Source organism: Prionailurus bengalensis, chromosome F2 (assembly GCF_016509475.1).
Source record: "Prionailurus bengalensis isolate Pbe53 chromosome F2, Fcat_Pben_1.1_paternal_pri, whole genome shotgun sequence".
In the NCBI taxonomy this organism is placed as follows: Eukaryota; Metazoa; Chordata; class Mammalia; order Carnivora; family Felidae; genus Prionailurus; species Prionailurus bengalensis.
In genome coordinates, this window is record NC_057353.1 from 62,562,570 (window position 1) to 62,586,427 (window position 23,858).

At 42.9% G+C, this 23,858-nt stretch overlaps 1 protein-coding gene and 2 long non-coding RNA genes across 4 annotated transcripts in view; 1 reads left to right on the forward strand and 2 right to left on the reverse strand.

The window, feature by feature from the left end:
- Window positions 1-15,279, reverse strand: part of LOC122495746 — a 49,600-nt gene extending 34,321 nt beyond the window's left edge. Inside the window, exon 1 of the long non-coding RNA XR_006300556.1 lies at window positions 15,179-15,279. This is a non-coding gene — a long non-coding RNA (uncharacterized LOC122495746). The remainder of the gene's footprint in view (window positions 1-15,178) is intronic.
- Window positions 1-23,858, reverse strand: part of SAMD12 (sterile alpha motif domain containing 12) — a 387,717-nt gene that overhangs the window by 133,536 nt on the left and 230,323 nt on the right. The window lies entirely within an intron of this gene.
- Window positions 15,712-19,186, forward strand: LOC122495745. The gene is made up of 2 exons (XR_006300555.1): window positions 15,712-15,794; window positions 18,610-19,186. It is a non-coding gene; the product is annotated as an uncharacterized LOC122495745 (long non-coding RNA).

Consider the following 23,858-nt stretch of genomic DNA (forward strand, 5'->3'; position numbering starts at 1 on the left):
GGGATGTGAGATTCTAGATTTAAACGTACGGAAATCACCAGGGGTAGTGGATCACACAGGAAACACTTGTAACAGCTGACAGCGATGCACAGCTGAGATACAGATCAAAGAAAGGTTGTGAAACTTGAAAGAATAAAGTCAAAAATTAGCAAGCAGGATCAGTTCTCAGGAAGATACCAAGTTCTCCTCTGAGAGTGGATCTCTTCAGGCAGAACTGGATAAAGCTGACGGTCAGCAGGACATTGTGTGCAAGCAAATTGCCATCTCCTATCGATGGTTTCTGCACTTACTATTTAATTTTAATACTTGGTTTGTTTTCATAATTTTACCTAATTCCTAAGACAGTGAGTTTATATTTACTCTTGATTCCAATGTTGAAATGGTGAAACAGCTACTTTTTAAAGAAAAAAAAAAATGACCCTTGATAAAGATGATACTTTTTCCTTATATGGTTAAGATGTTGGCAGTTTTAAAAACTGTGAGAAACTGGAGGGAAATATGGTTTCTGTTGTTCTTTCTTTTACTTTTCCTCAGAAGATTTCTGCTTGAAGAAGCTCAGTCCAGCAGCAAATTAACTACTGGTTAAGTATTTCACCAGGTTCTACTTTATAAACAGAAAGTCATTTCCAGCTGCAGGGTTTGGCCTCCCTGGGCGTGAATGTGACTCTACTGCTTGGAAATTGGTGAGACAGCCCTGCCATCACCCCCTGATGACTTCCTGACATCCTCATGGTTGCCATTCAACATAAACAACAAGAAACCCTTCAAAACCCAAAAAGCATTTTAATTAACACTCTGTGCAATGTTGATCATATCAACATTATATATATATAGATAGATATAGATACAGATATAGATATAGATATGTATGTATTTAATGTTTACTTATTTTTGAGAGAGAGAGACAGAGTGCAAGTGGAAGAGGGGGCAGAGAGAGAGAGAGGGAGACATAGAATCTGAAGCAGACTTCAGGCTCTGAGCTGTCAGCACAGAGCTCCATGTGGGGCTAGAACTCAAAGACCACGAGATCATGACCTAAGCTGATGTCAGACTCTCAACTGACTGAGCCACCCAGGAGCCCAGGAGCCACCTATCTTTAAGATTAAACAAATGTTTTTGCTTCCTCTCTGTCTGGTTTCACAAAGTCCTCAATTATAAAGAAAGGGGAAAAATGCTAAAGCTGACACTTTGCCCAACATAGCTGGGAAGGAAAAAAGAGAATTCCTTCAAGTCCATATGGGGCAGGCTGATTACAACCAAGGCCTTCCTCCATTTCCCTTAGCAAAACAAAACAAAACAAAACAAAACAAAACAAAACAAAACTTTGGTGTTTTCCCTGAATCTTTCAGCTCTGGCTGCAGCTTTGAGGAGTGGTGTTGATCCAACAGCCTCACTGTTTTTTTCTGTGGTCTGTGGAAGCAGAGCCTGATGGAGTGACACGTCAGTGATTCTGTTCTTGCCTTTCTGATGGGTTCCTGACGGTGCCTCTGAGTGATTGTGTCTTGCTTCCCGCAGCTCTGATGGGACCCAGCTCCCTCCTACCTAAACTCAGTATGGCGAGGCAGTCTCTTCAGGGGAGGTGGCTAGCAGCCCCCTGTCTCATTCTGGGCTCCTCCAAGAAATGTGTGTTGTTTTCTCTTCATTGAGGTATAATTGACCTATGGCATTATATTTGTTTCAGGTGTGCAAAGTAAAAATCTGATATTTGGGTATTTGGCAGATGAGGACCAGAACAAGTCTAGTTGCCATCTGCCACCATACAAAGCTACATTTTTTTTCATGTAGCTTACTGTTTCATCTGGGTATGGTGTGAACAGTGGCTAGACACAGATGAAGTAGTGTTTTTGAATAAAAGAATGTGCTACCCAGGAGGCATAACCAGTATTTAATTTGCTGCCTGGGTTCGATAGACTGTGAGCTCCTCAAGGGCAGGGACCGTGTCTCATTTGTCTTTGTATTCTGGGTGACTAATACACATCCATTTGTCCATTCATTTATTCAACAAGTATTTACTGAGAGCTGGAGGTACAAGACTTCAACAAAGAACTAGACATTTCTTTTGTCCCACAGGCTAGCATGCCATGGAATAAATATACTTTCTAATGTGTTACCAGATACACAAATACACACTCAAAATAAATAATACAAAAGCTGAGCTATCTTACTAAAAGACTCAACGAATGTCAAAGATGAATAGGACGTGCTTTTTTTTTTAATGTTTATTTTGGAGAGAAAGAGTAGGAGGGAGAGAGAGGTAGAGAGAAAGGGAGACACAGTATCTGAAGCAGGCTCCAGGCTTTGAGCTGTCAGCATAGAGCCTGATGGGGACCGTGGGGCTCGAACTCACGAACTGCGAAATCATGAGCTGAACCAAAGTCAGATGCTTAACCAACTGAGCCACCCAGGCGCCCCAAGGACCTGCTTTTAAAGATAAGGAAGCCAACTGTCAGAAAAAGCTTACCAATCCTTGATCTTATACTCTTTTCACCTTGAGCAAGGTGGTTCATGAAAGATAAAGTATTTCAAGTAGAAATTTCCATTTTTTTCGGTATCCCTCCCGCCTTTAGAACCTAATTTTGTCATATATATATTTATTTTTAATAGTTTAATTTCCAAGAGTTCACATAATTCAAGGGTCTCCAGACCATGGTTTAAATAAAGATTATGAATCCAAATTCTTACAGGAACCAGGATATAAAATAATTTAAGCAACTGAAGCCAGGGGAAAGAATGGAGGTCAGAATAGAACTGGAAACACAAGCTCTTGTTCACTTATCTACTCCAAATTTATGGCTTAAGGCAATTATTTTATTTTGCTTATGCTTTTGTGGGTCAGGAATTCATAAAGGGCTTAGCTTGGTGATTCATCTCTTACCCATGTGACAGCCCCTCATGGGGATGGAAGATCTACTTGCAAGGTGGCCTCCTCAATCGTGTGTCTGGCACTTTGATGCTCTTTGACCTTCTGTCTTTGTCCCTATGGCATTTCTTCTAGGGCCCCTTCACGTGGCTTGGGCTTTCATAGCATATGGTCTCAGGACAGTTGCACTTGATATATGGTGGCTCATTTCCCTGAATCATTGTCTCAAAAGACAGGAAGGAGGGGCACCTGGGTGGCTCAGTTGGTTACGCACCTGACTTTTGATTTTGGTTCAGGTCATGATCTCGTGCTTCTTGAGATCGAACCCCATGTCAGGCTCCACGCTGACAGGGCGAGCCTGCTTAGGATTCTCTTTCTCCCTCGCTCTCTTCCCCTCCCCTGTTCCTGCTTGCTCTTTTAAACGAATGAAGGAAGGAAGGAAGGAATGAATACATACATACATACATACATACATACATACATACATACAAAAAAGAGACAGGAAGTAAATGCTGCCAGTTTCTGTAAGCCTGTGTCCAAAAACTTACATAGCATTACCTCTGTCATATTTTACTGGTCAGAGAAATCTAAGCTTTCCCAGACTCAAAGGGAGGAAACCCAGACTACATATCTCAACAGGAAGAATGTTAAAGAATTTATAAACATCTCTAATGTGCCACAGTCTGTTTCAGAGAGTAGGTATCAAGATACCAGGTTGTTGCATTGTGAGACTATAGTCCAGCATGAGATATTATGAATATTTAAAAGAGATGATGGAAATTCAAATTTAAAAAGGTGCAATCTCCTGATTTTTAAATCACATTTTTAAATGTGTCCACACATTTGTGGACACTGCCCATGCCCACCAGCACGTCCCCTTTCTTTCACACAACAAACCAAATTCTTTTTTTTTTTTTAATTTTTTTTTTCAACGTTTATTTATTTTTGGGACAGAGAGAGACAGAGCATGAACGGGAGAGGGGCAGAGAGAGAGGGAGACACAGAATCGGAAACAGGCTCCAGGCTCTGAGCCATCAGCCCAGAGCCTGACGCGGGGCTCGAACTCACGGACCGCGAGATCATGACCTGGCTGAAGTCGGCCGCTCAACTGACTGCGCCACCCAGGCGCCCCCAAACCAAATTCTTATAAAGGACATTTAAGAAAGTACTGATGTGCACTTGGAAATATTTTACCTACAACTGAAAATGAAGATCTTAAAAGCTTTTTACCATCTTTGACAATAGATTTTTATTGAAAACACACCACTTGGTAAATGAGGGATCTTTCTACATGACTATCATGACCCACAAGGAATACTGAATGTCTGCTATCTGAGAATTCCCTTCTCCCATTTCTTTCTTAGCCAAATCACAGTTTGATGAAAAGTATAGTGGCTTTCATCACATTTGAAAACTGAAAATACATGATAGAGGTATTGACTTTAGTGCCCCAAAGGAAAGAAAACCAAAGAGAAGCACAGAAACCAAGAAGTCACTGATACAAACAATATAAACTCCACATTAGTACTTAAACTTTAGTGACCAAAGCACCTCTGGCTGAGAAGAACCAGGTAATTTCCCAAGACTCAGCATTTTGAGTCAATGCTTGAGATGACTCTGATGGAAGTGGCCCATGAACCATGTTGCTGGTACTCAATTAGAGGGATAAGTTTTGAGGGAGAGCAAAATGGTGCACAGCTACAGTATGAACTGTGCCTCACTTAAAAAAAAATATTTATTTCAGAAAGAGAGAGAGCGCACACGTGTGCAAACAGAGAAGGTGCCAAGAGAGAGAATTCCAAGCAGGCTGCACGATGTTGGCATAGAGCTCAATGCAAGGCTTGATCCTATGAACCATGAGATCATGAGCTGAGCTGAAATCAAGAACCAGACGATTAACCAACTGAGCCACCCAGGCATGCTGAACTGTGCCACATTTTAGGAGTTGGTGGTAGCTGTGGTAATAACAGAGCCAAGAAAAGAAAGTATATCGTGGTCCCCATTTCCCTGGCTCAGTGTCAAAATCATGTTAGAAGCAGGAGACAGGGTTTCTAGCCCTGATTTTGCATTAGCTAGCTAACTGCAGAAAGTCATTTTCCCTCTCATGGCCTCAGTTTCCTCTTGTGTAAATGAGGAGGGCTAGCCTGGGTTTCAACAGTGGCAAGTACAACTGCCCATACTCTGTGTCCGAGGGTCACCCTGTTGTGGCAAGAGGTCATGGAGAAGACATGACTGCTAGTTGACCTGCAAACCAGACTTGGGGAATCAAGGGCTCTGCGCCCCCTCCTCTGTCGTGGAATGTGTGTTCTGCCTGTTGTTTCCACAGTGGGAGCTGTTCCAAGGACCTTAACAGAGTAAAGTGTTGTTGAGACCATCTGGATGAATATGTGACTGAGCCCCATTAGGGCTTCTCTGTAAACTTTAAGAATCTGGCGGGTGGGTGTGGAGATCTACTTGTCCTGCAGTTGCCCAACACAAGCCTTGTATATAAGTTCTCTTGCTTATTAATACTGCTACCTACTGATCTGGACTGAACTGCTTCCTTCATTGGTCTCTCCTTGCCCTCTGTGCATAAGGGCCAGTTTGCAAACCAGCACCTTTCCACCAAGAGCACCATGTTTTCTGCTATGCCCTGGCCTGGCCTTCCAGTTCTTTCTCCTGGCCACTTTCCAACAGGGTAGAATTAACACATGGGGTGAAACCCCATGATGTAGCTGTGGTGAAGGATCTCTGTAGTTTCTTCTGCTTGTATGGCATATTATAGTTTTGGAGGGAAAGTCAGTTGAAAAGAAGCCATGAAAGGTAGTTTTGAAGGTGGGAAAACAGTTTTAGGGCAGGAGCTATCCAGAAACAGAAACATGTGATTTGAGAAGGGTGGGAATGGCAGACAACTTGCCAGCCAGTCTCAGACGTATCTCGGTTCTCTCGGTGATGGAGGTCTTGGTATAGTTGCCTCTAGCAAATCCCAGCAACAATATCCCAGGACAGTCCGTAGGAGGAGCAGGGTTGGGATCAGGGTGAGCAAAATCGTGGGTCTGCACATAATGAACCTGGGAGTGAGTGCCTCCTTACATTTGGTACCAGGCACCTTGCTGGCCTCGACCTGGTCCCAGGCCTGGGGAGAGGTACTACTCCAGCGGAGTTGCGAGCTTGCTGTGAAGCTGTCTTCTCTGCCGCAGACCCACTGAGCAGAGTGGGAATGGGTCGTGTAGAAGGTGAGATCCAGATGGATCAGGCCTGATCAGGCCAGGAATTCCATGGACGTGATTTCCCGAAGGACATCTGACATGAAGGGCACTGGCTTCAGATCTGTGCTAGGTTAGCTGTTGCAACTCTGTCAGGTTACTTAACCTCTTTAAGTCTCCATTTCCCAATTTGTAAAATGCAAACAAGAACCCCTTCCTGGCGGAGATGCTGTCAGGACAGAATATGCGTCTTTGGCACACGGTATTCAGTTATTACATGGAAATTAATTTTCTTTTCTTTGCTCTCTTCTCTTCCCTTCCCTTCTCTCTTTCTCCCTCTCCCTCTGCCTTGAGTGTCAGGAAATGAAGCAAGTTACGGACAGCAAAATTCATGCCAAAAATGGTCGTAGAAATCCACATCCTCATGCAGAGGAAGCCTGGCAGGTTTTTACATGCATTGTTGACTTTCTGACTCATAATTGCTTTCTCTTTTAAATCCACCCATTCTGCTCAGGTTAGACCTCGTGCAGGAAGGTTGGCAGTACAATGCCAGGATCTGGCCCATTAGGAAAAATCTCCCAGTGCTGCTCTGAGGCCAAAGTTCTAGGTACAAAAAATTATAAACCTGTGTCACAGGCTTGCCTAATAAGAATTATAGCTACCATTCACTTAAGGGATTAGTATGTGGTTGGCCCAGGGCTAGGCACTTATAAACATTATTTAAGTCAGCCCTTACAGTACTATAAGAAGTAGATATGACTATTGCTAGTTTGCAGATGAGGAAACAGAGGCTAATATGGCTCATGAACTGTAGAAATGAATAGAAATCAGCTCTTTTCCTGATTAACCATTATTTACGATTGAACATTCATTACTCTGAAAATGCAAGAAAACACAAGAGGAACCCATTGTTCCCAGAGAGTTTTGAGGTGCAGAGAATAATCAGGACCCGCATATGAAAAAGAACAGTATGGCATGGTATGGGCTCAACCACACGGTGAGCTCTTTGAGGGTGGGGGCTTTGTTTCATTCTCTCTTTTTATTCCCCTATTTTCTAGGGCGATGGATAGCCCTTATTAGGAGCTCAATCACCATGTGTTAGATGTCTAAGCAAATAAAAGGATAAATGTTAAGGTGTGTGCCACAGGCCCAGATATTGGTGGGGGTTCAAGGTCCAGGGAGGTCCACAGGGGTCCAAGGGAGAAGGCCAGCTTCATGGAAAGCAGATTGGAACCTGAGATGGGATTCAGACAGGTTGAAAAGGGCAGAGAAGACAGAAGAAACACATCAATCACGACATGCTGTGGCATAAGCACGGGGTGTTGAGACAGTGAGGAGAGCAAAGTGCTTAGAAAATTGTGCACTAGTCAGCTTGGTAAAGGGCCAGTCTAGTAAGAGTTGGCAGGGTCTTGGTGTAAGACTGGCCATTATCTGGAAACAGGTCAACAAGGTCAAAGGAAACACAGGGTAGGCTGGTCTAGACACAGAAGGTAGGGAAGTCAGCTGAAGCAGGCTGGATTGCAGGAAGCACGGTTCCCCACCCATGGTAGAGGATATGCAAATATAACTTTTGGCAGCTGCGAAAAGCATAAGAGGAGGACAAGTCAGCCATGAAGAATGCGGAGGAGGAGGAGTACCGGGAAAGGTCTTGGAGGAACACATTCTGAGGCTGATCACCCCTCTATTTGGGTTTCATGCACCATAGCAGCCTACCTGCTCTCAGGAGACCCTTGGTGCCTCTGTTTATGCTGTAAAATGAACTCAGGGAAATCATATTTACTAAGGGGTGAGTTATGATCCAGAGGGCTCAAAAAGCCATAAAGTCCTTTTAGTAGGGTTGTCTAGATATATATAAAAATCTCCTCTACACATATATAATTTTATATAATTTAATGCATTTTCACATAAATGGAAATATAATTTCATATAAATTTATATAAGTAGTTTTATCCTGGGCTAAAGAGCTAAGTCTAAAAATGGAAGAATGTAACAGATGGCTCTATCTTGAGGCTACTGGTTGCATCCTTACCCTTCCCAGCCGATTGTTCCAAAAGAATAATGAAATTGTAACAGTCAGTTCTGCTCTGTCAGTATATATTTAATCTATGTGTCTCAGCCAGGAAGAAAATTGTTACTTGGTGATGGCCTCCACGTGGGCCTTAGGAACCCTAAGATTTTTTTACCAAGAAGCCCAGAGTGGTTGTGTGGGGCGATCTCTACCTCTGAAATGTGGGACTGAACAGCTCATCACTGCACATACTGTGTGCTGTAGAACCCCAGTGCCCATGGGATGTTAAAAAAACACTGTGAGGAATAGGATTTTCTTGTCGGGAAAATGTTCCCTAAAAACATCCCCAGGGTTGGTGATTTGCTAGGGGAACCAACAGGACTCAGCAAATAGTCATACTCACAGCCGACATTTATTATAGCAGAAGGATACAGAGCAAGATCAACAAAGAGAAAGGCACACAGGGTGAAGTCTGGAAGGAAGCAGGCACGGGCTTCCAAGAGTCCCTCCCGGGGGAGTCACACGCGATGCATTTAATTCCTCCAGCAACGAGTGGTGAGAATGTTGTGTGAAATGCTATCTACCAGGGAAGCTCATTAGAGACTCACTGGCCAGGATTTTTATTGGAGGCTGTTCACATGGCATCCTCTGCCTAGCATGTACCCAAACTCCGAACTCCCAGAAGGAAAACACGTGTTCAGGATAAATGACACTGTCCATACAGACAATTTAAGTACATGGGCCATCTGATCAGGGAGAGCTGGGAACCCTCCTGAAAATCAAGTTTCAGGACACCAGCAAGGGCCAATCTTGCAAGTAGGACCTTCTAACAAAAGAATCGCAGGCCCGCTACCTTAACTTTTTCCTATGGAGGGTCTAGTAAGTTAAGAGAATTCTATATGCCACGGCCACCTTTTGAAAATAAATAATGCACATTAGCATACTAAAGGATCTGAAAGGTATTGTGGTATGAAAGACTTTTTTTCTGAAACCAACATTTCTCAAACCTTTTTGATCACTTTTTTTTTTTAAGATATCTTATGGGATGCCTGGGTGGCTCAGTTGGTTAAGTGTCTGACTTCGGCTCAGGTCATGATCTCACAGTTCGTGAGTTCAAGTCCTGCGTTGGGCTCTGTGCTGACAATTCAGAGCCTGGAGCCTGCTTTGGATTCTGTGTCTCCCTCTCTCTCTGCCCCTCCCCCATTCACACTCTGTCTCCCTCTCTCTCTCTCAAAAATAAATATCCAAAGGATACTAGCATCCTACAGAATACAGTTTGAGAAATCCTGGCCTAAATGTATAGACTTGCATCACTTCTATGGCCTCAGCTTTCACCCTTTATTAAACATGCAAATAACAAGAGCTAGCACAAAAATTCCTCTTACTGTGTGTTAGGAGCTTTTTATGTAATAACTCATTTGACCAAACGAGGTTGGACGAGGTGGCTCTAAGCACAGAGAAGCAGCACAGTGGGGTTAAGGATGGAAACCCTGAATTGGACTGGAGCACTAGTTTCTTGGCTTCATCAGTTACCAGCTGGTTGACCACTTTCTTAACCTTGGTGTGCCTCCATTTCCTCAACTGCAAAGTGAGAGCAGCCTTCACATACAGGAAGAACTCCACATGTGCTTATTGAGCTTTCTTTTAAATAAATGAAAGTTTGAGAAGTTTTGATCCTGTAGCTCTAGGCCATGAATCATGGCAGGCGTAGCAACAGACTCATGTGGCTTCAGAGGTGACAGGATGGGATGGGATGGGATGGTCTGCTGAGGGTGGCCTGAGGGAATCAGAGCGGTAGCAGGTGGAGCTTGCTCCAGGACCCAGGAAGGCTCGACACCAACACCATTCAAAACCAGGGCCACTCTAGGGAGTAAATGAAGACTGTCACAGGTCAAGAGGCACTAAGAATTTCCTGGGAGTCTGGGACTGAGGCCAGCAACAGAAGTGATATGCTTTTGACTAAATAGAGCAAGACTCTATACAAACTTTGACTAAACCTGGCAATTTTATCCACATGCTTGAAGAAAGGCACCTTGCAAGAAAATCCCTTCTGATTCAAGCCTCATACAGATCTACATGGTAGAAAGAAAGAATAGGGAAAGATGCCAAACTGAAAAATGACAAAATGCCACCAGGAAAAAGCCAATTTTTAATATGCCTTAACACTGTTTCTTTATCCCTTCTCAGGCTATCTTCAGTTAAGCAATGTTCCATGTAACTGAATAATCCTTCATGGAGATATATGAAGAGTCAGCAGTGTCACCCTGTAAAACGAAGGACTATGATATATTTTATTAGTGTGCAGGTACAGGTGGGTGTAAAAAGTGGCGGGGGGGTGGGGTGGGGGAAGACCTCTCAGTGCGCTTGGGTGTGCTAAAGGAATTTGAATGAAGAATTTCTAAAGGGCTAGGTGAAGAAATTAGTCTGATATCCCCTTGAGACCATCCTGGGCTAGTCATGTACAAAATTGTTCTCAGAGATGATTCCTTGTGGCCATTTTCCTGAGACTCACCTCTTTTATAAAGTCAGGATCTGGAATATTCCATATACTCTCATAGTGCCATGCCTCTCCCAAACTAACAACGACCTGGGTGCTTGGCGGATAGCATATGCTCAATTAAATGTGGGTTGAATATACAAAGGCCTTTGTTCACAGATCCTTCCACTTTAAATGTCCAACATTTGCCTCCCTACCTGACAACATCTGATATGTCAAAGCGTGTTTCCTCTGTAAATCCTGCCTGACTCCTTCAGGCAGGGCTCTGTAGACAGCAGTCCTGGCTACCATTATGGGAGCACTTTGTTCCCGTCACTGCTCCAGGACCTTTGCATGTATCAACTCTTGTACTCCACATAATACCCACAAAGTAGGACTTTTTATAGGACTACACCTTCACTTTTACAGGTGCATGACAATGAAGCTCGGAGAACAAAAGAACTTGCCCAAGGATCCATAGCTTGGAAGGGGCAGATGCCTTCTGTCTAGATGTCTCAATCATAGTATTTACCACATCATATGTGGCTTATCATGGCCTAATCATTCATTGCTTCACACCAGTGCCAGCCGGGGAGCTATCTGTGATGGGGCACAGATGTCCCTCACACAATTCCTCAAGTAATCAATACAACAGATTGAATAACCCATGACAACACGACTCGGACATTAAAAAGTAAAACCAAGGATTCTGTAGTCAGACAGATCTGGCTTGAGCTCCAGCCTCTCCAAACCCTAGCCTTGTGACCTTGACCAAGTTATTTTAGTCTTTCAGAGTATCGGTTTTCTCTCTCTAAAACAGAAATTACAAAACCTGCTTCATGGCATTTGCTTTAAGAATTAAACAAATTAAAGAACATGAAGTGCATACTCAAGTGTCGAGCACAAACTTTATCTGATACTCATGCTCGCTTAAAGGTTCGTTTGATAACCATGCTATGATCAGCCTGAGGCTTACTGGGTGTTCTACAATCGTCTATTAGATAAACGAATTTGGGAATCCAATACAGTAAGACACACACAGAACAGCTAACTGTATTTTGGTTGCCTTAAAATGGATCCTTTTTTTTTTCCTCTTTCCAGAATTCAAGCTTCATAAAACATGCGTGGGCTGCTGTCTAGACACAGCATAGTAGATTCTTAAATGTGGTACCAAAGCGGCCATCTTCACTACGGCAAAGCTGCCTGCCTCCTATGGGCTACTTTTACTCTTCTGGTGTCATTACTAGTTCTGATCCTTACTTCAGTTCCTTTGATCATATCCCATCATCTCCCTGACATCTCTCTGTAACAGTATCTTAAGTTGAAAACACAAAACTGTTCTTTCTTGTTATGTAGGAAAGAAGTCTTCAAGATTCATTTTTTCCATACCTCCATCTTTATGAGCTATATGCTCCTTCTTCTAAATATTAATGCAAAAATAGGTTAATGTAGTAAATTTATATTTCTGTCATTACGTACAATGAAGGCATTAAGGGCATGGTAACTATGGATCAACACCTTTCAGGGTGCCTGACTGCCTCGTAATGGTCACAGGGGATGTCTCTGGGCAGCATTACCTCCCGCTGCTGGTTGTTGTTGATTGCATCAAAGCTGGGCCAATCAGAGTTCCTGTCTCGGGATTATGGACTTGAGATGAGGAGATGTAGAAAGTAATTGGGAACAGAGAGAGGAGAAATTGAGAGAGCACTCGAGAACATTCTGAGTGCTCCAGTCACAGTCCATAAACTCAAAAGGGGTCAAGACTTGAGTCACAGAGATATTGTATATAAAGAATAAAGCAGACAGAAAAGGAGAAACCATAGAAAGAGGGCAGTCTGTTGTCTGGATTCTTGCTGGCTCTCACAGTTCTACTCCTCCCCAAGGTCTTGCTACCTCTGCTCAGAAGTCCTATCAAAGACTTCCGTATGGGTAGTATGAATACCTCACCAAGAGGCGCCTGGCTGGCTCAGTCAGTTAAGCATCTGACTCTTGATTTTGGCTCAGGTCATGATCTCATGGTTTGTGAGATCGAGCCCTGCGTCGGATTGTGTGTTGATGGCACAGAGTCTGCTTGATATTCTCTCTCTCCCCCTCTCTCTGTCCCTCCCCTGCTCGCTCTCTCTCTCTCTCTCTCTCTCTCACACACACACACACACACACACACACACACACACACATTCTCTCAAAATAAATGAAAAAACAGTAAAAAAAAATGAATACCCCATCGAGCCCCATATGTTTGGCTAAAGCACCTTCAGATTTCCATTCCTTACAACCACAAGAATCTTAACTTAGCCATCACAAAACTATGATTACAATTAGGGTTATCAACAATAATCCTTACAAGCATTTAACACTGTGCACATTTACTAACTGATTATTATTAATATCCGCTACAAGCAAGTGCTAGAATAATGCTGCTGAAGCAGCCATCCACGAACTAATAATTGGGTAGCAGCTGGAGGTTAAAAAGCAAGCCATGGAGAGGGAGAGGATTTACTGAAATGATAACCAGCATAAGTCATCACATCACTGGCGACGATTCTGCTTACAAGAGTCCATCAAGGATGGGTGACTGTAGATCAGTAAGACAGTGGAGGGAAATGTTTTTCTATCAGGAAAGAATAAAACGATGAAACAGATGGATTGCTGTTTTTAAGATGAAGATTACAAGAGCACAAAAAACTGGCTATGCTTAGGTGGTTCAGAAAAAAACATGGCTACCATTACCATGGATCCTAAGAAATATGCTTCAATCTTACAGATGTCAATAAAGCATTACTCAACTGTCAATTTAATAATAGAAGTGCCACCAAAGATTCATATTTAACAAACCCAAATGTAATAGATAATGAGGAAAGGTGGCTGGTAGGGATCTGAATTAACTAACCATGTTTGAGAAAATGATTGAGGCAATAAAAAGATCAATAGGAAATCAGGCCATTCTCTAGGACCTAAAAGTTTCTTAGTGGAATATTTAAAAGAGCATTTTACTGGTTCATCCCATTTTTAATGCACTTGGAGATGTGCGGGTGCCCATCAATCCTGCAGAAATGGGTATACAATGAAACTTAAGCTGACTGAATAATAAGGAACTTAGTCACATACCTCTCTCTACTGAGTATATAGCTCTGCAGATATATCAAGAACAACAGAAGCATTGTTCCAGACTAGAAATATACCATAATTATGTTGCTTTAGAAAATCTTGAAAGCCCAGGACAGTATGAAGAAGAAAATAAAAAGCATCTTAAACCACCATCCAGAGATACCACTGTTAAAATTCTAGTGCATTTCTTTCCAGTATTCTTTTTTTTTCCTGTGAGTGTGAATACTATGCACTAATATTTTACTGTATATACACTATTTAAAAACAACATTTGGATCTTCCTGTTTCTACTGTTTTCATATTCTTTTCACTGAATAGCTAGTGAAGGGGCCCCTGAGGGGCTCAGTGGGTTAAGCATCTGTTGATTTCAGCTCAGGTCATGATCTCGTGGTTTGTGGCATTGAGCTTGAGACTCTCTCTCTCCCTCTCTCTCTGCCCCTCCCCTGCTCACACACGCTCTCTCTCAATAAAGAAAATAAATAATCACACAAAGATTTTTTCTTGCCATTGCATAGAATTTCAGTGCTGCACACCACTTTCAATCGTATGATTTTGTCATAATTTAACCAACATATTAGCTATTTATATGGTTTCCATTTTACTATTAGCTATTGACCACATGTTTATGTTTTCCCAAATCTCATTTGCCTAAGCCCTAATTTCCAATACGATGATGTTGGGGGGAGGGCACCTTGTGGGAGGTATTTAGGTTATAAGGCTGGAGCCCTCAGGAAAAAAATTAGCACCCTTATGAGATGAGATGCAAGAGATCTTGTTTTTCTCTCTTTACCATGTGAGGACACAGCAAAGAGGTAATCATCTATAAAGCAGGAAGACAGTCCCCACCAGAAACCAAATCAGCTGGCACTTTGATCTTGGCCCTCCCAGCCCAGAACTATGAGAAATAAATTTATTTTGTTTAAGCTACCCAGTCTATGGTGTTTTTGTTGTAACAACTCAAAGTAATACATTATTCTTTCAATATCAAGAAAAGAGCTGTTTATTCACACTTCCTTTCCCTGCCTCTTCCCCACAATCCATTCTTGCTTTTTCTGTCCATCTCTGCCATGGGAGGCTGACCCCTGAGGAGTGTATTACCTGTGACCCTCTGCCTTCTGATCTCTGGTTGTGTTTAGCTAGTTAGAGGCACCAGTGGGAAGCAGTAGACAGGAGGTTTGACCGTTCTCTCCTTCTCTCCCTGTGTGGAACCGGTGCTTGTGGTAATGGCTGCACCTCTCACAAGGTTCTCTGGTCAGCTGACCCCTCTTCCATGGCTCCAGCTCTCTGTCCCCTCCAGCAGAAGCTGTTGCTAGTCCTTAGGTGACTCAACCCCAGTAGGTTCCTTTAATCTCTGCTATGTCAGTGCTTCCTTAAATTACCTTTAGACTGCCATCTCACCAGTATGGACAGCTTCAATGAACAACTTGTACATGACATGGTATAACCCTGTGGAGATCACTTATTTATAAAAAGCGTAACAAAGTCAACATCACGTAACCCATTCCAAATAATGGGAGGCTTACCACAGGTAAAATACTTACACGAAACTTAATAAAATAGAAGAGTGGTCTAGATTCTAGAAACTTCTTCCCTGATTTTCAGAAAGTCTCTCAGTGAATTTCCTTCAATTCTCTTCTCTGTGTAATGTTCGCAAACCACATGCTTTCCCCCTTCCTGCAGCCTTTGCTCACGCTGTTACCCTAGATGGAGCATCCTTCACTTTCCCCTTTATTCTAAGCTCCACCTGAAGCCCTATTTCCTTCCTGAATTTTTGGAGCCCACACCCACCCTTCCTCAGAATTGCTGGATCTGTGGTACTCAACATGGTAGCTGGGAGCCACATATGGCTACTTCAATTTAGGTCAATTAAAGTTGAGTTATAAATTCAGTTTCTTAGTCATACTAGCCACATTTCAAGTACTCAATAGCCACATGTGGCTGGTGGCTACTGTACTCAACAGTGCAGATCTAGAACATTTCCATTTCAGGAAGTTCTACTGGACAGGGCTATTCTAGAGCACTTAATTATGTAGGATTCCAAAGAGCATTATATCACAAATACCCTTGTACTGTTCTTTAGTTGTAGGGTCAAGAATACTAGGGAATAACAAGGAAGAGCCTGTCTTCTTCATTCTCAGTCCTAGCAGTGCTGGCACAGTAAGTACAGCTGCTGACTTGGGTAATGACCATGATGATTTTCTCAGAACACTAAAACACAAAGAACTATTAATGATTGAAGCAATGGTATAACAAGGGTATCATGGGACAACCTGCAGGTAGTGGTAGGTAGGGATTCTTCTAATCCCACAAAAACAGAGGCATCCTATACAATGTCCTCCTTATGTACTCACAAAGAACCTATCTATAATATTAGCAATGAGTCTTCAATAAGATAAATAGTCTGATTAAATGAAGTCATCAAAAGAACTCAAGTGCATAGCTATATATAGAAGCTTCCATACCATCCTCTAGACTTGTTCACAGACAATGAAAAACTGTCTTAAGATACTGGTACACTTTTGACTGTGATTCTGGTTGACAAACTGGCCTCTGTCAAAAGCAATTTAATGGAAGTGATAAAGCTATATATTCTACACAATGGCCTCTCTCATCTCTCTGCCTTGGGATGATTGCAGAATTTTAACAAAAATTCAGTGTTTGACTTAATGGAATAGGCTTATGAAATACATATTTCAGCCTTATGCTAATCTCTGGCAAGAATGTCTTCTTAGATATGGATCCACTTCCTATCTTTTATTCAGATCTGTGCTAATAATCACTTGGCAAAAATCTCTTCTAATCCGCATAGCAACTCTGTGACCGAGGTATCTTTGTTCTGATTTTACAGCACAGAAAACTTGCTTTCAGAAAGGATATGTCATTTGCCTAAAGTTAAATAGATAGCGAGGGACAGAGCTGGGATAACAACTCAGATTTTTCGACTATAAATGTTGTGCTTTGAGTCACTCTGTGACAGTTCACCAGGGCATCGACAGAGGTGATGCTGTGGTTGGAGGGCATGGCAGGGTGGCACCGTTTTGTGATCGCTCTCCTCAGCACAGCTTCTTGTCCCTCCCAAGGTCTCTTCTGATGTTCATTTGAACAAAACACCTGAAGACACTCAGGAGATGCACAAAAGCTGACAGGCGGCTCAGTGAAGGAAGCACACCCAGGGCACTTGGAGTTTGCCCCTCGTGCTCTTATTTGACGTACAACAAAACCTGTTGTGAGTAAAAGGCAGGAACTCTTGGTGGTCAAGCCAATGCACCACCCGCGTGGCATCCTTGACACATATTTGGATGACTCCTCAATTTTACTGTTCGGTGCACATCCCACATGAGACCTTCATACTCAGATATCTAACTGCTTTCTTCAATGTTTCAAAGGACCTCAAACATAACGTGTTACACACTGACCTCTTCATTCCTATCAAGCCTCTGCCTCCCACTCCCCCATCCAGGTTCCTCCCGAGCACAGGCTGGCCCAGTCTGTAGCAGCTCAGACCAGGAATCCTGACTCACCCTCAGTTCTCCCTCTCCTGGCCACATCCAACCCATCACCACACCCTGCGAACCCTACCAGCAGACAGACCTGTCCCCTTTCTGCTCGGGGGCCACCACTCAGTTCTGGTGATCACCTGTCCTCACCCGGATTTCTGCAAGAGTCCCTGGTCACTGGCAGGCCTCCCTGGTTCCAGCTCTCCTGTCATCCGACCCATTCTTCCAGTCAGCTGCCATTTTTTTTAAATGTAAATATGATCTCATCACTTCTCTGCTTAAAATCCTTTAATGGCCTCTCACTGCACTTCTTGAGATGCTAATTCCAAATCCTTAAGGTGGCTCCAAGGCCCTATGCATCTGTCCCTTGCTGTGTCCAGGCTACAGAACTCTCTTCAGAGCTCTGCGATCCCACTTGTGGTCTTTGTTCAGTTCTTAGGTAATGCTAAACTCTTCTGTGCCTCAGAGCTTAGCATATGCTTTTCCATCTGCCTGCTTGCTCTTCCTCTGCTTTCACCTAGGCACCCTCACTTCTCCGTCTTGTTACCACTTAAATGTCACTGTTATCCCATGGTCCAACTTAGAGCCTCTCCTTGCATTTTATATTTTTCCTTCACTGCCCTTAACACAATTTTGCACATATCTCCTTTCCTGTGGCTAGAACTCTAGAAAGGGTATGCTAGCTGAACAATTCTGTAGGGGCAGTGCGGTACAGACCCTCCAGTTAGCTCCCTGACATTAGATAATGGTGACTGTTCTTCCCAGTCTCATGCAATACATACACAGAGTTACAGCAACAAACCCAGCTGGTGTCTCAGACAATGGGCTTTGGAGAAAGCTGGGGCTCAAATCCTCACTCCATCACTTCTCAGACTGGGTGATCTGGTTCAAAAGTGACTTCAATCTTCTGTGCATCAGTTTTTTCAGTCTGCTGAATAGGGACCCCAACAGCTCCCAAAATGACAATGCAGAGTTTCTGGGACAGTGTTGATGAGCAGACAGCACACACTAAATGACAGCGATTACCTGTGTTGTGGCTGTTCACCTTGGCCTCATATGGGACTAAGTATCCTGGGTGTCAGAACCAATTCTGATGAGACTTGGATAAAAGTCTAAGTTTTGGGAATAATCACTGGACTGAAGACTCTTTAAAGGCAGGAGCTATCTGGGGCTTAGCACGGTATCTATAATGTAATAGAAGCTCAATAAATGCTTATCCAAATACTCCATAAACTGCCCTGATAGGGTCTGGGGGGGCTCCAATCTTACCTTTAGAGATGCCCATCACCTTTTCCTCTCCACTGGGGCAGTGTTGGGGGGGGGGCGGTCAGCCAGAGTCAACATGCTCAACATCCATATCAAGGGACCAGGATATCAATTCTTTTTCAACCTTTTCTTTCTAAGCCCAGGGCTTGAATCGGATAGGTTCCCTGGAGTCTAAGTAATAATTATTTCAATTATCTTTACTGTCACAGCACTTAGAAGCTACCAGGAGCTATTTTAAGGATAAGGAAACTCAAGTACTGGCAGTTCCTAACCCCAGTGCCGGGTTAACCCAGGGGACCAATTGACGCCCAGTACAACTGTTTCTCACTGCAGAAACTGCCAAGCCATCATAATTTTAGCTCGTATTATGACGCAGAGAGGAAAACAAAAGGATGATTTATTTGAAGATTAAAATTGTGCCTATTTTATGGACTCTGTAAGCTGTTGGAAACTCAATTTTCGAGCCCTTTGAACTCAGCGTTGCCTCCAGAGTATTTAAGGCAACCAGACAGACAAACAGCCACCACCACCACCAAAACAGAGGAGTTAAAAGCCTGCTTGAATCACAGGACGGACAATGGCAGTGCATGTGAGGGACCCAGTGTTGTAGCACAAGACCTCAGAGCTCCTCTTCGCACCCACAGGGATTTTGCCGCAGCGTGGGTGATTAAGGACTTCACATCTGCGGCTGTGCGCCCGCCAGAAAGTCTAAATCAAAGTTTCCTCGTGTCAGGTGCACATCGGCACCCATTTCCACCCTTTCAATAAAGCAGAGAATTGCTTCCACTGCCCTTGTTTTTTTCCTGAAGAGAATTCAAGATACCATTTACAGCTCTCAGTCTGTGTTCTGGAAAAGAGGGTAGAAGGCCTTAGCACCAGTGTGCCAGCCTTCTGGAAATGGAACATAATTTGCTCATGCCAAAAAGATTTTGGTGAGGCTTTGGCAGCTAGCCTATGTGTCTGTGTCAAGGATTACACTGCTTATCACTGAGTCCCGATACCTAGCCTGACGTGCAGTACGTACTCAAAAGTTGATGAATGGGTGAATAAGTATGTTTATTCCATTTCAACGTGCTTTTACAGTGTTAGATACATAGACCATACTCAGTAAGAAATCCTTTAAAAAATATGAAGGGAAAGATTAGGTAGCATTTAAACGTTGCACCCACCAATTAGCATTTTGGAAAGGCAAATAAAGACACACAAATGGTTCAAATATGACCCTGGTACTTTCTTAAAGTCTGAAGGGATTGTGGTAGTGGGTATCCCTCACTTCTCTGCTCTAGCATACATAGGTGCACGTGTCTAAACCGACACCCTCAAATACATATCCCGATGTGCACCTAGATAACGTCTACACAGGAAAACAACCGTTCACACATTTGTTGGTCAGGGCTTTGTTTACGCAGTGCTTCTACAGGGAGGAAGGAGTAAACACTCGTGAACCTTTTAAACTGCTGAAAGAGACATTTTTCAGTGCATTGCGTGAACAAATGTGATGAGTCCAAGTCCCTACTAAGAAATTCAAGCCTGGAGAACTGGATAAATAAATATAAATGAATTCATTTGACTGAGTGACATTTTCATTTAATTAAAGCAGAAAATCAGCTCCAAAATGAATGATTATCCCGGACAAAGAAGCAGAAACTGGTCCTTAATTAATAAATTTCTAATAGTTCTTCTGTGGACTGAGTAGTCTTTAGGGGAGAAGTACACGGGGGAGAAAAAAGAGGGAACTAGAGAGGGAAAAGCCAGAAGACAATGCATATTTAAACTTTTAGAAATAGAAAATTAGAGACCATTTATTTATGCTTTCACACATGCCAAATCCTGCTAGACCAAAAGTATTACAGTCAAACTCTCTGTGTAACAAAACAAATATTCAAGTCTCAGGAAAGGATCAATTTAAAAAAAAACAACAAATAAATCCAGGTCAATGAAATTTCTGTTATTATGTCATCTCTTCCTCCTTTCCATGGCATGATCAAATGACAAAAGAAAAACCAAGTTTCATGATACTTAGAAGGATAATAGCTACATGTGTAGTTTACAGTAAGCATGAACCATGACAACCAACCAATGGGATAGAAATGGGACAAACCAAAACATACTGCAGTGCTTCTCACGTATTTTCAGAACCCCCACACACTGCTTTCATCAATGCTTCATGTTTAATAGTTTTTAGTGCTAAACATCTGTGCTGTTTCTCTGACATAACATGGAAAGCGGGAGACTTCAGATGGATATATCAAAGCCACACTGCCTCTTACATAGCAGACACTTGAAACCTTTGAGGTCACTGTTAATAATTTTCTGTGCATTCATTTATTTTGAATCAATTTCCATTAAATCAATTAAAACGCCAGCTGGCAAAATTTCATGTCATTGATCCAACAAGGTTCAGATTACTTGGGGGTATGTGGGGGCATCAGGAAATGCTAGGCTGGCATCTCTGCTTCATTATGTCATCAAATAGGGAGACAAATTTCTTATTGTCACAATATCTTGGGTATGCAGGAGGGGCTTAGCAAAAACACACACCTACCATTCCTAGCAGCCCAGAATAATGGGAAATGGAGGATGGAGAGTGAAACTATGTGTGATAAGCAAGGCATTAAGTGAAACCTTTCATGTGAATAGTCTCAAGCAGTAATTTTTAAAAGTACACTGGTGTCAAGAGGTTTTTTTGTAAAAGAAAAAATGTATCGTTGGAAGAAGTGACACTTAACAGCAGGCAGGTAGGGCAGCAAGAAAGAGCACTGGTTTTGGACATGACTAGTTATCTCACCCCCTGTGATGGTTAATTTTATGTGTCAACTTGACCAGGCCAGGGGGTACCCATATATTTGGTCAAACATTATTCTGAGTGTGTCTGGGACAGTGTCTTTGGATGAGATTAACATTTGAATAGGTAGAAGTAAAGCAGTTTGCTGTCTCCAATGTGGGTGGGCCTCATCCAATCAGCTGAATGTCTGAAAAGAACAACAAGGCTGATCCTCCCTCAAGTTAAAGGGGATCCTTTCTGCCCATTTTGAGTTAGGGCATGGGTTTTTCCCTGTCTTTGGGCTCTAACTGAAACACTGGCTCTTCTTGGATTTTTAGACTGCTGGTTTTTAAACTAGAATACCACTGGCTCTCCTATGACAACAAGACCCTGGGACTTCTCAGCCTCCACAACTATGAGAGCCAATTCCTTATAGTAAGTCTCTCTCTCCTCATATATGACTAAAATATTAAACATCTATCTCCTAATGGTTCTGTTTCTCTGGAGAACCCTGCCTAATATGTGCACTTTTAAATTGTGACCTTGAACAGGCACTGCAGCTCTCTGGGCCAAGTTTCTTTATCTATAGAATGGGGTTCATGATATCCATCTTACAAAATTATTGTGGGGACTAAATATAGAATTCAAAATGCCAAGTGTGCAAATAGGTGCACAATCAGTATTAGCTCCAGGCTTCCCTTTTGTGATAAACTGAAGATTTGGTAACTTGTGCCTTTGTATGGAAATACAGTATCTGATGCTGATGTTAAATAGTAATGATTTTGAAACGGTTGCCAAACTTTATAAAACCTCGACGGTTTCAAATATGGATCCCTGAACTGTTCCTTGTGAGCTGAAGCAGCCACTTTGTTTTCTCTTCTTCCGCCTTCTATTTGTAGAGGAGGTCCTACCAGAACAGCTTTGACAGCTTCATCTTTAACCTGTCTTGCACAGGAAATGGTGGGAGTCTTGGTGTAAAGTACCTTCTTTACTGCCCTGTCGGACTGCCCAAGAGAACCCATTTCATTTTGCCGCAGGGAAATGGGAGAGATGGGATTTCAGTTGCTGTCTCTTGGGAAGGATGGAGGGTGGGCCAGTTTCTTAGACCTTGAGGACATCACCTGCAAGGTTAGGTGGCTATGTAGGATGGGATCCACTCCATTGTGGGCTTTACTATGAGATGTTCTCATTTACCCCAAGAGCTGAAGACCTTCTCTGAGTTTACCTGGTCATTAAGCCCAAACGAGCTTTACTCATGCTGTGCCTGGTACACTACACACGTGGAATCTGCAATGGCCCTTAAACTTTCATCTGCATAAGCATCACGTGGGGGTAAAGCTGTGGAAAACCATACTGATGCCTGGACTGGAGAGCCTAATTCCACAAGCTCTGGAGGAAGGTCCAAGAATCTAGAGTTGTGAAGAAGCATGAAGAAAAGTCTGCCGCAGGGAGCATGGATTTGGGGGAGGAGAATGTGGTGCAGAGAAGTAAGGGATGGTCCTTTACAACCGTCTTCTTTACTGTTCCTCGATCTATCACCACAGGTTGTCTGGTCTCTTGAGTTGACTTCTCTCCACTCTCTCTTGCCACCACCCTCCTTCAGGCTGCCATCATCTCCTGCACAGATTAATGTAAGAGCTGCCTCACAGGAGTCCTGCCTCCAGTCTTGTCCCTCTTCAGGGCATGTGCTCATCTTTTGTTATACAAAGCTCATCAGGATGGTCTCTGGTTCAAACCTTTTAGTGGCCCACCACTGTCTCTAAATTACTTAGGAGAGCAAATACAGAGGGTGTCACTTCACCCCGGCCCCTTTTAGTCTTGCCTCTCACCACCAGCTCCCCTCCCTCTCATGCTCTCCACCTTCTAACCAAATGAGCCTTCTGTCCAGCCTTCCACGTGTTTCTGGGATGCACCAAGCTTCCTCTTCAATGTTGGCAACAGAACAGGCTGTTGCCTCCAACTGGGACATTTTTTCTTTCCATAGTCTCAAAGCCGACCTGCCCTACTCCCCTGCTCCATCTCCTGAAGGAGATTTTCCTGACCACTCAGAGTCACGAAGGTCCCCGCTGCTTACAGCTCCCAAAGCATAATTAACATCCCCTTTTGGATCATTCACCATGCTACAAAAGATAATTTGTTTGGAAGTGTCTTCTCCATTGAAATGTAAAATCTGTACATCTGAGAACTATGTCTCTCTTGCTTACTGAATTTCACCAACACCCAGTAAAGTCCAGGCACTCAGTAAATACAGATTTTTTTTTTTTAGTAAATATAAGTGTTACACCATGGTATGTCTCTCTGAGACTCATTTTGGCCATTTTATATATTTGTTTGATGACTAAATAGAAAATTAACACGCCCTAACTAAATAGCTGACTCAGTTCAGAGGTCACTGCCTCTTGGAATCTTTCCTAACATACTTTCTGGTTTGGATGCACCTCCTACACGATCCTTGAATTCTATGTTTACAACTCTGTTGTGTCTCTTTCACTTGACTTCCACATCAAGGATTATTGTATCCATCCCTGTATCCCTAACACACAGCATGGAGTGCTGGGTTCATGGTATATGCTGAATGAATCGCTGTGTAATTGCTACTACATAAAGGGATGAAAAAAGGGATACTAATAGTGAAGGGGTTATTTCAGAGAAGCAGAGAAGATTTTGACACGTGGCTGGAGCACAAGGTTGGAG